At 40.8% G+C, this 14,273-nt stretch overlaps 1 pseudogene; it reads left to right on the top strand.

Annotated features, from left to right (window-relative positions):
* The first annotated feature begins 2,451 nt into the window (after window positions 1–2,451).
* Window positions 2,452–13,344, top strand: LOC119515321 (annotated as a pseudogene).
* Window positions 13,345–14,273: the final 929 nt, after the last annotated feature.

The following is a 14,273-nucleotide window of genomic DNA, read 5'->3' as shown; positions in this document are numbered from 1 at the left end:
CAAAGCCGCATTTTCTTTTATTAATATATCCCAGCAGAGATGATAAATGGCAAATTTAATTTTATTCTTAAGGTCATGTTTTGGATAACTAGACAACCAATCAATCAAGTGATTGATAACTCCGATTCTCTTCCCACAAAAATAAGGGAGGGGAGACCAAAAAGCACCTTCCCTCTTCTCCAAAGATGTTGAGGACTGGTTCCTAGAGGCATTAACCATATAAAAGCTCTGTTTCACTGCTAACAGGCATTGATGTCTTTTAATAATAGCGGGGGTGGGGTGGGGTGGGGTGCGAATTCATGCACTTCCCAGAAGTTAAAGTTGACAAAGACCCTCATTTTATAGGAGCCCTTTATAGGTTGCTCCAGTAGTGATACTGCATGGCATGGCTTTTCTTGGAAGGGAGAGTTTGAAAAATCAGTAGTGACCAACAGCTCACCGACTTTTTTCCAGCAGCCTGGAACCAGCCCCTTGTGAGACAGGGGTCCCCGCAGCAGGAGGGAGGAGGGAGCCTGGGACTTGTTTTCTTGCTTAGATTCTCTCTAGAAGTTTTCCAACTCTCTTGTGGTTGGAGGCTCCTGTGCCTAATTCCCTAATTCTTACTAAGCTTCCATTTGGACCTCTTTAGGCTGGGGCCTTTCCTAGGTGGGGGTAAGAATAGAGAATTAAAATCAGAGTGGGGTCAGTGATGACTAAGTCATGCCTCCTCTGTCCGCTCTCCCTGTCATGTGCCAAGATGGATCGTCTCTTCAAACCCCTGGGTCTCCGGGGCCAGAGCACCCGTTGTTACTCCATCCACAAAGTTTATAATTTTATTTTTGTGATTAATAAAATAATCACCTCCCTCGCCCCAGGCCTCCTCCAGTAAAACTAAACAAAAGTTAAAAAGCCCAAATATAAAATGTTTGTAAGAGTCTGGTAAGGTTGTTTCTGATTAGTAAGAAAGGCATTGAGAGCCTATTTTGCTTGTTTGTTAAAAAGAAAAAGAGGCAAGGAAACACGTGTTATTCTTTTTACCTGGAGTGAGAAAAATCACGTGTTAGGTAGAAAGTTATGGTCATGTTTACCTTAGTGGCTTCTTTATCATATACAGAAGTTACTTCTTTTATCATATATAGAAGTGAATAAAAAAAGAGAAAAGGTTTCTCAACGTTAGCTCTTTGGAGTCAGGCATTGTAAAGGGTTTGGATAGGTGAGCCTCTCTCTCACGCTATGGGATGTTAGAGCTCTTGACTTCACTTGTTTGACTCCAGGGTTCTGGTGGGATCAGTCAGAATGCTTCCAGTTGCAAAAGAAGGAAAAGGAAACAAAAAAACCTAAGAAGTCTTAAACAGTGAGGAAAATGTTCTGTCAACATAAGAAGACAGGAAGAAGTGCTCAGGGTGGAGGCTCCAGGGTGGGTTAGCTCAGTGGCTATTACTGATGCCTCCCACCTTTCCATTCTGCCATCTTGTAGTGTGTTGACTTTGTCCTGATGGGCTCATGTTGGTATGAAAATGCCCAGTGGAAGGAGAAGGACTCTCTCTTCCCAGTTGTCTCTTTTGAAGAACAAGGAAAACCTGTGCCAGAAACACACCTGCCATATCCCTCCCCAGTTCCCCCTCACTCTCACTGGCCATTTTGCACCTTGCCCTCCTGGATTAGAACAGGGAGTGGGTAGAGAACGTGCTGCGCAGGAGAAGGGTGACCCTCCAGGACAGATTCGGGGTTCTGGTAGGAAGGCGGAGGCAGGGCGGGCAGCGCTGGTTGCACAGGTGGCTGCTCAGCTTGCTGCTGCAGTGGAGGTATCTCTGGGGGATCAACTCAAGATGCCTTTTTGGGTTGCCTTGACTGTGTAGGGTTACTTCAGCCTTAATTCGGCTCCTGGAATAAGTGTCTTAAATAATGGTTCCACTGAAGACTTTGGAATAAAATTAATCCCTGAAAGGATAAAAATTGATTCCAATAGCATATTTTATTAGTGTATGGAAATTTCTTAACTTGGAGAGATTGAGATCTTATAGTTCTATTTCCTCAGGTCCTCCCTTAAAATAAGCAGTGCATTTCAGTGTAATCCTTGGGAATTGAAGTTTCTGGTAGCATGCCTCTGAGCAGATGCAGCATCTATTGGTATATTAATCGACTTTCCTGGATCATATATTGAGCTGATTTGTTAGAACCCATTAGGCTGGTAGACAGTATGACATTTCAAGTGCAAGTAGGAGATTCATGTTGTGGTGGATGGAGAAGGTCAGGTCCATCTCAGTTAATGTTAATCAATGATCAGAGACCAATATGTCACTGTGGAATGTTCCTGCTCATTTTAATTGTTACCCTAATGTAAAGGTTTATCAGCAAACATTAGGATTGTTTGTACATGTGAAAAACCCAGAACGCTTTTCCAAGTAAATATCCTTTATCAGCCACCTCATTGCACTCAGATTCAGCGTCCCCCGCATCCTCTCAGGCCCAATGTTGCCGCAGCGTTCCCAGGAAACGCTGAAGGTGTTGACGCCACCATTTCTCGCAAAACTCATCTTTCCTTTGGGGTTGTCTGTACCCTAAACACGTGACTATTACTTGGACATCAGTTAACCACACTAGGCTTGGGCTTAGAGAGTACTACCTACAGACTGAAGTTGTTGGGTACTCACCAATGTTAGCCTTCATCTTTTTGTAAGGGCCCCCAGCAGCCTCGAAATTAAAATGGATATCTGTTTTTCTGGCAACTTAAAATGACTGGTCTATGCAGTATCACATACAACTGTGAAAATGTAATTTTAGCATTTGGAGAGAGACCACTGAGTTCCAGAGAAGCTGTGGTCTTGGTTTGCAGAAGTCTTTTCTGGCATTGACAGAGGTGTCTTGAAGGGGGAGCAGAGCAGCTTCCTCCTGTGCAGTGAATTGGTAACCCGCCCCATCCACTCTGCAGGGTCCAGCTGAACACTGTGGAGGGGCCCAGGGTCATCTGCAGACTGAGCAGAGGCAGGACTCAAGCCTGTGTGAGGACCAGGAGTCTAAGTTACAGGTTTGTGAAAATGTTAGGTACTTTCCTTGAAAAGAAAAGCAAACTCACTACTTAATATTTTCTGAAAGTTAAATTTAAGAATGGCCATTAGAGCCAAAAAGTTTTTCCTTGCAGCAATATTAAATTGTTTATCTCAGTTCATCATCTATGTCACTAATATTTCCTCTTTAAGTTAAAAAAAGTAAATTCTAAAGTAGCATTTAAAGTCCTCTGACTAATCTAGAATAGTATTTTAATAAAGCAAACCAAATAAGAGTTTTGTCATCAAAAGAGTTTGAAATGTATGCATTAATATTTAGTGTCTATACAATTCATTTTGCTTTTTTAATCTGAAGTTTTTGACAGCTTTTTCTCCTTGACCCATGTTTGACTTTGTTCTGTCTTGTAGATTGGCTTATTGTCCATAAGTTCTCTGAAACATTTATAGTTATTGTATCCTGTTGCCCTAACAGATATAAACCTAAATGATGTCTGAAGAAGGCAGGGCCCCATCAGTCAGAAAAATGTAGCAATGATTCAGAGTGTAGGGTTCTAGGGACAGTTATAAGAAAAGAGATTGTCTCCATTCTCAAGAGCTGTAGGCACTAGACTAACCAAACATTGCTTCTAGACTTTGTTCCATATCATATCAAATGTTGTACTGATTTTTAAATAATGAGTGGTGGGCATTGCCTTAGCTTTAGTCCAGGTCGAAAGCCCCGCTCCCTGGAGAAGTTTACTGATCTGAAGCCCTTTGGCTTTAGGAAGGCCTTCTGGTTCCTGTCAGATTTCTGCTTTGTTGTTTTCACCTCTAAATTCCCAACCACCTGTTTTTCCAGGGTGCAAGCATGATGGTCTTCCTTTCTTCCTTGTTTCCAGGACATAATAACTCAGTCCCTGCTTGATCAGTACGTGTCGATGACTGACCCGGCTCGGGCCCACCATCCACACCAACATAGCCACGCACTGTGCCTACAGCCTCCTGGGGTGGCTCTTGCCCTGGGCAGGCAGGACTGGCACTGCTTGAAAGACACACATGCAACTATGACTTCCAACACGTAGGTAAAAGCAGCCCCTTCAGAGGCACACTCAGAAATAGGGTGGGCCCCTAATTGGTAAGGAGAGGGAAGCTGCGTCACGGCTTGACCTGCGTTGGATGTGGATACAGACTGGCATTTTTCAGGCCTCTGATGAAATACTGCTTTAAGTGACTCACACCTAGCTCTATTAGCTTTGCTCCAGAGAGGCCATTTGAGATCTTTGTTCTTGTGATTCATGTGTCTGCTGCACACCCACAGTGGAAAGTCCGTTGGGCCCTTGTGTTCTCTGTCAACGAGCTGGCTGTGATTGTTGGGGATCAGTTAATGACAGCAGACTTGGTGCCCATCTTCACTGGATTTTTAAAGACCTGGATGGAGTGCACATAGGAGTTCTTAGACACCTGTATGATTTTCAAAAGGTAGGAAGAAGGATTAAAAATAAAAAACAAATCTCTCTCCAAAAATTTTTTTTCTAACCCTGGATATGTAAGGTAGCAATGAGGGAAAAATCCCAAACAAATGTCTGTTTCTTTGGTTGAAATCTTAAAATGAATGTTCTCTTAGTGAAAGGTAAATATTTTTATATCTTTCCTCCTAATCTTCCTGTCCTTCAGAGTTTTGATTCTGGGGATAATGGTAGACATATAACCTAGCACGCTCCGTGAAAAAAAAGCATCTGAGGCCCCGAGGTAATGACATGGCTTGCCCCGAGATCACCCAGGGGGAGAGCCCGGGCTGACATCCAGTCTTGGTGCTGCACGAAGGGCTTTTTCTGCAAGACTTTGCTGCTTCCCTCCTTGCCCCCCCCCCCACTCCTAAAGGAATGATGAATTTAAAAATACGAGTTTGAAAATGACCTAGAGAAACTAATCACTCACATCCACACAGCCGCGAGCTGCCCTGGATGGACTTGGTACGTCACTGCGCCAGCTCAGATGCTGTCCCGGGTGCAGAGGGCGCCGGCGAGCAGCGTCCTCCCCGGGATGCCGCGGCGTCCCGTAAGACGGCAGTTTCCACCCGGCACATGCAGACTTGGCCTTTTTTTTTTTTTTTTTTTTTTTTTTTTTTAGGTAGGAAATTGTGAAAGGAGGAAGACCTGGGGTCATTAGAAATACATAAGCACATGTACTCTGTACTAACTGGGGAAAAGGTTGGAAACTTTCAAGGATACATTTGATGTCAGTGAGCAGCAACCTTCATCCCCAACCACACCGGATAACAGCTACGAGGTGCTAGGTTTTGAAATACAGGGTTCCTGCTGGTGACAAATGCATAGAAGTGTAATAAAAGGGGGACTTTGGGGGGGGTGTTTAAGGGATTATATATTTTCATTTATATATACATTTAAAAAAATATCTGCTTCATGCAGACAAGAGAGAATATCTTTGTCAGCTTCAAGAATTTGTAGTGACTGATAACAGCAGGAATTGAAGGTTTCGATATGAACTAGCAGAGTAAGTAAAACCTGTTTGGGGATATGGGAAGGCAAATTAGATTGAATAAATTCTTAATTTTCCTACCTGATAATTGATTTCTTAACTAGCAGTAATAGTATGTTTTTTGGATAAAGAGATTATGTTTTTATTAAGGGAAGAACTGAATTCCAAAGCTTCAAGTTACAAATACCACAGTCTCCAGGGAGACATTCATTTTCAGATGAAGACAGGCCTAGAGTCACTTTAGAATTAGAGTGTTCTGCTGTTCTATAAGGCAATTTATTCGAATCAAAAAAAGATGAATCACCCGCTCTTCAATGTTTTTCTATTAATCGGAGCCCTTTTTGCTAAAGCTTTGTGGAACATTCTGAGTGTCATCTTCTCTGTCGGGTACAGTGTGGTTTACGTACTTCAGCTCCTTAGAAAATTATGCTGCAGTGAGAGACATGAAAAGGTCTAATCCTGATGAGACAATGATGAAATAAAAATGTCCCCAAAAAACATCCTCATCTCTGTACATGGTTTTGTACGTGAGGATGTTATTTAATTCCATTTTGTGCTGGCACAGGGAATGTTAAAGGTTTTACTGATTCTAGAAGAGTGAAAACATCACTTGAAATACTTCTCCTTCCCGATGTGTATAGTGTGCTTTCTGTGGTGTTGAGCAGAGTTGTTTGTGGTGGTGGGTGGTTGGGTTTTAGTTTTCACCGGGTTGAGATTCATTTAGGTATCTTTTTAGTTTTCATTTTTCTTAATGGCACCTAGAAATCTCTTAAATAATTGTCTTCCCTGTAGAAATTCATCAGCCTTCTGCAGCTATTCAGGGTATGATATGACCAATGCCAGGGGCAAACTGCAAGATTTTCCCTTTTGCTGCGTTCTTTAATCATTATGCTTAATTTGAGAGATTGAGGTTTTAGTCATTATGCCATGTTCCAGCTTACTGTTCTAAAAGAGAGAAAAACAGACCCACGTTTTTCATGAAAGCATTGCGACCTCTAGCGGCAGCCTGCGGGACCTCAGTGGGTTTTGCGACTCGTGGCCAGCAGCCCTGCTCGCTGGTGAGACCGAGACCGGGACCGAGACCGGGACCCGGACTGAGACCGGGACCCGGACCGGGTCCGAGCCCGAGATCGGGCCGGGAACGGCTCCAGTCACCCCGACAGCCTGATGTCTGAACGCTTCCTATCTTCCATCTCTGCTGTGGATATTGAAGCCAGGGCTGCTGATATGAATTCTGTGCTCCCGTGCCCATAATATTGGTATCATTTTTCTGAAAACAGGGCTTTCTGATATGAAAGTATTCACGGGCACTCCTGGCTTCTGGTTCTAACTTCCTCCCAATATCTTTTTCATTTCCTTTTGTTGCCTGTGTGGCAATAATGCCATTTATTTTCATACCCATCTCCCCCAGTCCCAATTAGGAAATAGTGAAAGCTGTGGTTTCAGATTTTTCCAGCCGGCTCTCAGATGGATTGTGTTCTGATGGAGTAAAGAGCAAGCACTCCCGGTTCTCTCTAAGCGGACCTAGCTGGATTTAAAAAGGCTCCTGTTCCGTGCCTGCCGTGTGCAGGCAAGCAGAAGCCTACAGTTTAACTTGCAGTTTCAGGAGCACTCAGGAGGCAGTGAGGGCTCACTTAAGCTTTTCTTCCTTCTGCTGATCTTTGAGAACTTCGACATTCTAGCTATTTTGATGTTGCCTGGTTTTTAAAGTTTTATGTGCCTTTGAACTGATAACCTCTATTTGAAATATTGGATCTGAATTCATAAATTTCTCAGCCTCTGTTTTACAAAGTTTAATTTATTTACTTTGGCTGGATTTCTGTTTGTTTGTGATGGAGAATTAAGATTCCTTTTCACATTTCTTTGCATAGCATCTCTCTCGGCTTTCTGCTTTCGGCATTTTCCTGACTGCAGACCTCGTCAGGTCTCCCTTGTTCATTCCCCAGCCCAGCTATTTTTATAAGACAAAATGAGACCAAAGAGACATTAATAAGGTGTTTCTGACCAAAAGAATAATTTTTTTTTTAAGTTTCAGACAGCTGATATTGGAGCGCTACAATCCCAGTGATGTTTACAATTACTTAATACATACTGCTTTAAAGTTATGTGCAGATAAGGTTTCTGAAGTCTGGTGGATTTCCTTCAGACTAGTAAGGAATCATTGTCTTTTCTGTATGTGATTTTTGGAAACAGAAATGTTGATGTATCTTCCATTTTAACACCTTAATTTTTTTTTTTTTTTTTTTTTTTTTTTTTGGTCTTAATTTGGCAGCATTACCTTTGAAGCCAGTTTTTAAATTTTGAAGTTAGGAATGGTATTACAGTTTTGTCAATTTGCAGAATAGCTCTTCTGTTAAGCAGTATGCTTCAGTGATGGAAATTGTAGATTAATCTTTTAATATACGAAACCCTTTAAACAATGGCTTAGTGTCTTTTAAAAATATAGGTTGGGCTCACTTTGTGGCATGGTTTTGTAGAACTGTATTTAGGAGCAAAGATTCCAGCATAAAAAAGCTGATTCTGTTTCATGTGAACTTATACCAGCTGGATACTGATGGAAAAATCTCATTTGAAAATATTGATTGACTAAAGTACTCTGATGGTATTAGGATCTTATGAAAATGACATGTTCCTAAATATGATTTAGTTATTATGCAGGGAAGGTATTCTAGAATTTGGAATCTTAAGATTAATAATATATTTTTCTAATGCTGGTCCCTTTTTAATCTCATTTTTATGAAGGGTTTTGTGTGAGTGAGTGAGTTACGACATGTGTGTGTGTGGCCATATGTTTAAGTATCTTTTTTCTCTGTTTTCTCATGATTACTGTGACAAAAATTCCTTTCTTCCATACTTGTAAATTCATTTTAAAGGTGGAAGGGTGCATAAAAATGTCTGGTTTCCAGGTAGAGTGGTATTCGTAATTCAAATAGATGGCAGCATTTAAAATTTGGTCTTCAAATATTTTTCACAGGTTGTGGCAATTCTGTAGAAGTTCTACTCAAACAGTGAAAGTGCACTGGGATTAAATTTTATCAGTGAGCTCATCCTACGGTTCCAGCACTGTCCTAAGTGGGTTGGGAGGCAAGCTTTCACTTTCATTTGTCAGCTTAGCGTGGCCTGGGGGAGAATCTGCCCTGGGTATATGTTTGCCGGGTGTTGATATCAGGCTCACTAGAGTGAGAATCCCAGGCCTTGAGTACCAGCTGGGCACTTGGGGATCAGTGGACCCTACCCCTTCATCTTACAGGAGTTGGAGGGACTTGCCCAGGATTACCCAATGGGGACACTCAACCATTCCATTGATAGTGATTGAGCACCTATTGTATGCCAGGCACACCCTGGATGCTGGAGACAGAAAGTGAAAAAGGCCCCTGCTCTCCAGCACCTTCCATTTGGTCAGAGGAGGGCCAGACTCAGAGTCCGGCTCCTGCCACCCCCGTCCAGGGTCGTGTCCATTGCTGTACTCACTTGAACCAGATACCTTAGAGGGAAGGAGGGATGCAGAACAGAGCAGTAAGTTAGGGCAGAAATTATTTAACCTCTTTAGCATAAAACATGAAATGGCAGATTTCTAACCAATGGTTTATAGTAGCATAAGAAACAGATGAGGAGTTCACACCGGCCTATCCAGCTGCCTCAGGTCATTCCCTCTAGCTAGCATCTTGGAAATGATGATGTGATTTATGTTTGGATGGGGAACGTGGCAGTGCTAATGGCTACCATTTCTTGAACTCCTCTGTGTCTGACATCTAACCGTCAACAATAAAAGCAGCTGTATACCAAGCATGGCACAACCAGTTACCTTAGACCAGTTATTATTTTTTTTAATGAAGCAGTTGAAACCCAGAGAGGTTAGGTAACTTGCGCAAGATCACTCAGGAAGTATACAGGCATGGATTTTTTCCCTGCTAAAGTGTTACTTTACAAGTTTTTACTCTTTATCATGCCCATTTTCAAGCATGAGTATTCATGAATCCAGCACCCAGCTTTGCTGATTGGACAGTAAAGCCATGGTTGAGTGGAATCTGACCCCAGACCCAAAGCTCTCTCCCTCATAACCACCCCTACCAAAGGACTCGCCATGGCTCCCTGTTGGGCATGTGGGGCATCACAGAGGGCACTTGAGGTGGAGGGTATATATCATACTCGAACCATAGGCCTGATGCTGCAGCCTTTTGTAAAGAAAATGCCAATGCTCCAGATCATTTTGTGGAAAAAGCATAAATAAAATAATTTTGCTTTTACTTTTAAATTCTTAATCTGAGATTTAGAAAATCCATGATGAAATAGACAAAAGGAAAGGCACCAATTAATTTTGATAAAGAAAAACAAATGAGATTTCTTTTCTTGCATTCGCCAATTAATCGTTAAAGATTTAGAAACCCCACATAAGCAAACAAAAGGAAGGGGTATTAGGCCAGGTATACCTCTTAAGGACCATATTAATTATCATTTAAATGCAGCCCTACAGAGGGGGATCAAAACCTGGAAGTGAAAAGGGCAGGCTTTGGAGTCAGAACCACTTGGTTTGAAGCCTGATTGATTTCACTCCCTCCCTGCTGTGTGGCCGTGGGTAAAGGAGCCTCTCTAACTTCACGTGCATCATCTGTCACATGGGGGTGACAGTGCTACATACCTGCTTCTTGTGCTGTTGCGAAGCTTTAGTGGGATTCTACATCGGTGTTACTGAGAACCCAGCATGTAGAAACTAAACACTTGTAAACCTCAGCTGCCATTGCCACAGGATTCACCACTACAGCGGGGCACCCTTTATTGTAAAGAACTGCAGGGTTTGGAATCCAAATAGCTGGGCTGGACTCTAAGCCCTTCTGCCACTTGTTGGTCATGAGCTCTTTGGGTGTCACTCCCATGTGAGACTAGAATGTTCTCATCCATAAAACTAGGCTAATTTTGATTCCTGAGGTTGGGTCTGCGAATTAAATGAGATAATGCATGTAAACCTGTCAGTTGGGAAGCATTGTGCAAATGCTGGTGTTTATTTCAGGAGCAGTGTTTACTAGTTATTTGCAGAGGGCTGGGTGCTGGGTGAAGCTCTGGGATTTGGCCGTTACTTGACAGGTGCGGTCCTGCCCTCAGAGCTCGTGTTCTGGGAGTGACAGCAGTGGCGGTTCTTACCTTACTGGCAGGCCGGATGTGGCGCGACCATACTAGAAGCTTTGCATAAATCACCTGCATCCTCACAACATCCCCATTATACAGATGTGGAAACTGGGGCTCAGAAAGTTTAAGCCACTTACCCAAGGCTATGTACCTAGTAAGTAGCCAAGTTAGGTTCTGAACCTGGATGTGTCTGGCTCCAAAGCCTATGCTTTCTTTACTACTTGTAACCCAGTGCTGGGTAATGAATGAAAATAAAATGTTAACTGTGTTTCTAACCAAATTCAATGGAGCTTTAAAAATTCACATGCAAACACACACACACACACACACACACACACACACACGTACCGCTCAAATTTACAAATCCTGAGATTACTTCTTTGGCATTACAGAAGTGTATGTTTTTGCAAAAACTATGCCTATCCCTACTGAAAATGTGACTCTCTGGCTTTGTCTTTCTTTTCATCATAGGCAGTGGTGAGTGAGGAAATGTATCCCTGTGGACCAGTTTGTTGAATACTTACTCCCTAGCCTTTTAAGCCTCATATCAGATCCTGTGCCAAATGTCAGGGTTTTGCTGGCCAAAGCTCTAAGGCAGACACTATTGGAAAAGGGTACGTAGACCACTTTTCTGAATGTGTATGTTTTAAATGATATCACTTGTTAAAGCAGCAACTAGATTTCCTCTTTAGATGTGTTTGTAGCAAATACTTAAGATTTATGACTGTAAATTAACACTAACTTTTATGCACGATATTTATGTTATTCATTAAACAACTAAGGAAATGAATGTAGTTCAGGTTTCACATTTAATAAGCAAATGCTAACATGCAAAATATTACATAGTCTTCTAGAAATGAAAGGATCTTTTGTAAATGTTGAGTTACAGGACATGAAGAGAGATCATAGAAGCTAAGAAAGGTGGCATAAGAAACTATGCCTTAACCACTATTAAGTTTTAATGGTGTTATTTTGTAGTCGGTACGAAAACATTGACAGCCAATGTATCAGTTATTTTAAACCTGCAGGACTTAATATCAGATTTGTTTTCTTTGGATAGTTCTTTTCTACACTGCATATGTAGAACATCTTAAACCCCGCCCTGCATTTATACATCCCGTTTCTGCGGAACCCCTGCCAGCAATCCATTCCTCCTGCATGTCTTGCCAACTCTTTTGTATTGTAGGGAAGAAGAGATAATATTAAAATATTTTTAATTATACTATTCAAAATATGCACGCCTATGCTTCAGAATGCGAGAAATGCTCTTTCATTAATGCAATTTTATCATTTTTGAGACAATGAAGAAATGATTTATTGTCCTGAGAGGTGGTTTAAGAAAACAACAACCACAACAAGAAAAACACACTAGAGTGCATTTTAGAACACAGTTCTTGGCATATGTGATTCAAACTCATGTTTTCTGTCGTTAGCATATTTTAGAAATGCCGGTAACCCTCATCTTGAAGTCGTTGAAGAGACCGCCTTGGCTTTGCAGTCTGACCGGGACCACGATGTTTCCTTTTTTGCCACCCTGGAGCCCAAGTGGCCGAACATTGTAGACACTGCTGTGCTGGAAAAACAGAATTAACTACTCTGTGGCCAAAGGCAGCCTGGTCATTTCATTCTTGGCACATTTTCTTATCCTTACCTGAAGGAGCACTGATTGTTTCATACCTGCCGAGAGAGAAAAGATTCCTCAAACTTTGATACCATGCACTAAATGACCTTTTTCCCTTCCACAGCCACCGGGACTACACCCAGGATAGTCGCTCAGAGGCTGGGCAAACTTTGTGTGTCCCCTCCCTTATGAGTCTGATCAGGAACAGTCTGTTTAAAGGTTGCAGAGCCAGTGGCTGAATATATTTTGGGACCTCCATAGCCTCAGATTGCCTGCTGGTGATTTGTTTCCCCTATTATCTACTATTTTATTTAAAGTCCTCCCCACAATAAAGTAGTTTATTATAAGTTTTAAGTCTTTAATAGACTTGCATATTTGCCTTCCCTTATACTTCCCTATAAAATATAGTTTACGGTGTTTTATTTTTAACTGAAATACTGTACATATGTAAATAACTCTTGACAGGAAGAAAATATATTAATGTAACGTTAGCCTCCTATCAGTGAACAGAACAAATTCATCATTTAAATTTATGCTCCATTTTGAGATGCTGCAAATATAGCCTAATTTGTTTACTTTTGAAAAATGTAATGTTTTAAAAAATCTAAATGATTTATTGCCTTCTTTCTAATATTGTGCTTTTATTATAAACTGTACTTGGAACTTTTTCTCAAGCACTCACTGCCCTACCCTTCTTGCAGGAACTGTTTCCATAAATATATGTATTGGTTCTTGATGGAGGTATAAAGCTGAAGGATTTTTCATTTTTATATGGATATATTATCATGTTTAAGAAATTTTGCATTGGTATTAAACTCTTAAAAAAATTTAGGAATCCATGGTTCCAGTCAGTCCATATACTTGTTCCACAAATACCAGTGGTTTGGGGGGTTAAATTATGATATTCTTGCTTTTAAAATTTAAACTGAGAGAAAGATGCTCTAGAATTTAAACAGGTTGTTCATTAATAACAACTTCATTCTATAAACATTTGAGTAAATTCTGCATACATGTATACTCATGTTATTTGTCTTGCTGTTTTTATGTTCTTAAAGGTAGGCATAAGGGAAGGAAAGGAACAGTTCATTTGGGGTTCAAGAGCTAGTACAAGAGGGCATGTAAGCTATCTCCATTCTTCCCTTGATCTTTTTCTTGTCTTTCTTTTCTTTCCTTTTTTTTTTTTTTTTAATAAAATATCTGGAGCTATATATTGAATTTCCTGGTATACAGGATGTTTTTTTCCCTCCTCAAATTCCATTGAGCTGATTCCTTAAAAAGAAAGGACAGAATCTATACTGTGCCAAAGAAAATAAAGTACATGTGTGAGAATTTCAAATTGTAACCCAGGGTAGCATTTTGGCAACTTCAGCAGAGTGAGTTAATCAATTGGAGGCTATGTATTAAAAAAAAAAAATCCATCTTGTGTTCAATACTTGCCTGAAGTAAATAGATGGAGGTATTGTTTTGCTTCGGTAACAAGTGATTTTAATTTTAAATTTTTTTTATTGCCTAGAAATTAAGATTGTCATGTTGTTAAAGTCTGTTGATACAGCAGCAAGCAGAATTATTCAACTGGAATCCTGTTTTCTGTGCAGAGCCTAATTTTCCATTAAGGAAAAAAATTACCTTTGGTTTGTGTTGTCATGTGTAGAATTTGCATGCAGAATCACAACATGCTCATAGAGATGGTAGGCAAAAACACGATTCTTTAGTAAATAAATAATCTAAATTCTAACATTTCACCTTACAGGTGAGCATTTTTCTTTTATTTAATATGAATGTCTTTCCAGTGCAGAGTTTGTTTTTTAATGACTGTAAATTTCTCTTGCAAAAAATAATTTTAAAGCTTACAGATTTCTTCACTTTTGTAACAATTGAGATTTTTCTAAGATTGTTCCGGTTCTCTGTGGTTCACCCCCCCCACCCCACCCCCCCACCCTGGCCACATCAGTTTATCTCTTGATGTCGTTTTAAATTGCTAATAGGTAACTGGTTTTGAGTGTTTGTAATCTGATCATTACGTGTAAGCTTCCTGTTTATGTGAACTCTCTGCCCCCTCTTGG

This window comes from Choloepus didactylus, chromosome 19 (genome assembly GCF_015220235.1).
Source record: "Choloepus didactylus isolate mChoDid1 chromosome 19, mChoDid1.pri, whole genome shotgun sequence".
NCBI classification, from domain to species: Eukaryota; Metazoa; Chordata; class Mammalia; order Pilosa; family Megalonychidae; genus Choloepus; species Choloepus didactylus.
This window is presented reverse-complemented; position numbering and strand designations above follow the sequence as displayed.